Source organism: Ochotona curzoniae, unplaced genomic scaffold (genome assembly GCF_017591425.1).
Source record: "Ochotona curzoniae isolate NIBS_2020 unplaced genomic scaffold, NIBS_Ocur_1.0 contig_2688, whole genome shotgun sequence".
NCBI lineage: Eukaryota > Metazoa > Chordata > Mammalia > Lagomorpha > Ochotonidae > Ochotona > Ochotona curzoniae.
The window spans coordinates 9322490-9325722 of record NW_024465553.1 but is presented as its reverse complement, the minus strand read 5'-3'; positions in this window follow the sequence as shown (position 1 = coordinate 9325722).

Below are 3233 nucleotides of genomic sequence, written 5' to 3'. Positions count from 1 at the left end.
ACGGCGTACTTGTGGGAGGGATCCCTAACATAGTGTAACTATTTTAATCGCAAAAAAATAGGTTCAAAAACACTTTTTCAATCCCTTTATGATTGTAATTAGTCACAATGAGGCCAAACCCAGACCTCAGGAAGCCCTGGATTCCTGACCTCTGGGTGCTGTGCTACGTTCTGACTTAAAGTGTTCCAGGCTGCAAAGGGGTCAGCCATTTAGGCCTAAAGCCATTCCAGCCTATCAGGGTAGATAAAAATGCCAGCACCTCTCTGAGAGAGGGGCTATTTCAACAGTGCCAGCTTTGTATAAGTGGAGCCCGCTGAAGCTGCACCCATGGAGAGCTGGGCCTGCGGGTCCTCGCAATGATTTACAGAGTAGACACACCTTCCATCAGAGTGGGACAGCAACATCACCACTTTCCAAGCTGATTTGTTAGGCAAAGATCCATCATCACGACAAAGAGAAATACAGTGCAGATTGTAACACACATGGTAAATGTGAGCACTTTCCCAGGGATGGAGGAAATAGGAGGGAGAGAGAGAGAAATGATGAATAGGTCTAAACAGATAAAGTTTCTTTTGTGGCAATGTTACATCACCCTTAAAGAGAAAATGTGATTTACTTTCCCCAAGCCCTGAAGACAGGCAAGGCAATACCCTGGGGATGACTTTGCTGCTAAGACTGCATTTGGTAAAACATTCTTTTCAACCCTTGGATGGAGAAACAAAAGCAACCAATGACCAAATTAGCTGCTGCTTATTCAGTAGTAAGCTCTGACCTAGATGTATACAATCTCTCATTTCCTAACAACATGCTGTCACACATAAACTTAAATTAAGGGTCAGGAAATCAGAAGTTTATTGATGGTTACTGAGTATCTATGAGGTACCTCAAAGTTTATGAAAATAAAATGGCAAAATAAATGTATTAGGGTGAAAAAATTAATTTTAAATACATGTATATCCACTGTTCTGTATAAGAAAAATATGCTGGAAATCAAAGATATGATCCCTCACCACAAGGAATGACATTCTAGTAGGTAAAATAATTAAAAATAAACATTTAAAGAAACAAATGTGATGATTGAGGGTACTGAGAAATACTGCCAAAGGAAAGTAGTGATTCATTAAAAGAGAGATTTGAGAGGGCCAACATGATGGCTCAGTTGGTTAATCTTCTATCTGGCATCCAATAGGGGCACCAGTTCACATCCTAGCTGTTCTACTTCCCATCCAGCTCCCTGCTTGTGGCCTAGGAAAGCAGTGCAAAGTGGTTCAAAACCTCGGGCACCTGCAGTCACATAGGAGATCTGAATGCAGCTCTCAGATTCAGATCAGCTCAGTTCTGACTGTTGTAACCATTCAGGATGTAAACCAGTGGATGGAATATGGTATTTCTGTTTCTCCTCTCTGTAAATCTGCCTTCCCAATAAATAATAAAGAAATAAATAAATCTTAAAAAGAGAGAGAGAGAGAAAGGTTGGAATCTCGGCTTGGAGCTTCAGCTGGGCTGCTCTGGGGACACACTGGTGCCTTTTAACTCAGGAATGAGACGTCATCCATGAGGTAAGAAGGACAACTTCTCAAGCAGAGGAACAGAGAGTGACTAACCAGCATGAGATGACAACAGGTGGAAATACAGAAATAAAGCTGGCATGGTGAGTGGTATATAGGCAACAGGAAGGGGATGGGTGAGGTCAGACAATTTTTGTTTTCAGAATGATACAGTTAGGAAGCGACAAATCAGAAGTGTCACCCAAACTATCTCATGGTCTCATGCTGGTCCATGTCTGTGAAATGAGAGAAACATAAATCAACATCTGGAGAAGTCCAGCTACTAACTGAAGTACCTAGTTGAGGGACATCTCCTGGCGCCTCTACATCCTCACTTCCCTCATTAACCAAAGTTCAATATGAATCCTTTCCCAAGAAGCTGTGAAAAGGATGAAGTTCAGCCATTCAAGTTACTGAGTAGGCATTAAACAAATAGTGTTATTTTTCCTACTCCTATGGAATTTTAAAAAAGAATGAAGTAAACACTGCCCATTCTTGCCTGAAGATTACACACAGGTCTTGCTTCTGCGTAATCAATATTTTTGGAAGAAATGTCAATACTATTTAAGGTTAAATTTGTTTCTCATTTTCTTGGAGACAACTCCAAGTAAGTCTGTATCCTTCAAGGTCTAGTCTTATAAGAAGTCACGCATTATAGGTAGAGAGAAAAATACATATATAATGCATGGAGAGAGAAAGAGAGTTGGTATAAAGAATTGGCTGCATAAATACAAGAGGGACCAAGTCCCAAGAACTGAAGACAACAACATGTAGACCCAGGAGAATCAATGGTGCCTGGTTAGTTCCAGTGCAAGTCTAACAGCTGAGAAGCAGAAAAGCTAATAGTGTGACTCCAGTCTGAAGACCAAGGAAGAGACAATGATTCCAGGAGAACCAACTAATTTCCAAGCTTTAATTCCCTAGTACAGGAAAAGACAATGGCTTGGTAGTTCTACCAAGAGGAGGAGGCCTGAACATTAAAGCCACAGTGCTCAGCATGGCAGAATCTCAGATGGAGATGGCTATAGAAATGATCCAGAGCTTAAGACAGGGCCATGGAGTAGGCACGAGGACAGCTAGGGAATGAGTAAACCTTGTTGTTCTTACCACACCTGACCTATTGCAGAAGGCCAGTATTAACCTTTCATGAGGACGGGATCTCTGTGACCTAACTAGCTTCCACCAGGCCCTACCTCCCACCACTCCCCCCGCCCCCTACTGCTGTATTTCTAGCACAATAATCTTTGGGGAACACATTCAAAATATTGTACCATACACAGACATTTTCATCAGGATCTTTGCTTTCTATTGTATATTGTCATTATTTTTGAATATATACCAGAGTAACATGGAAAACTAACCCAACAATACAAGACTCATATATAATGAAATGTAGTCTATTGCAACCTCTACTACCGGTTTCCCAATTTATTTCTTGAACAGCACCTACTGTTACCAATTACTTCTGTATTTTTCCAGAGACACTTTGTCTACATTCACATAAATCAATTATCACAGCCTTCCTTCACATCAATGAATAATGTATGGTGCATGTTTATGTTCAAGCAGCAAAGGTTGAGATGCCATGGGAAATTGCTCTTGTTGGCCATATTCAAATGACTGTTGCACTGGCATCACCGGTCACAATAAAGCATCCACTAAACATCAGGGTGGACACACAAGAAT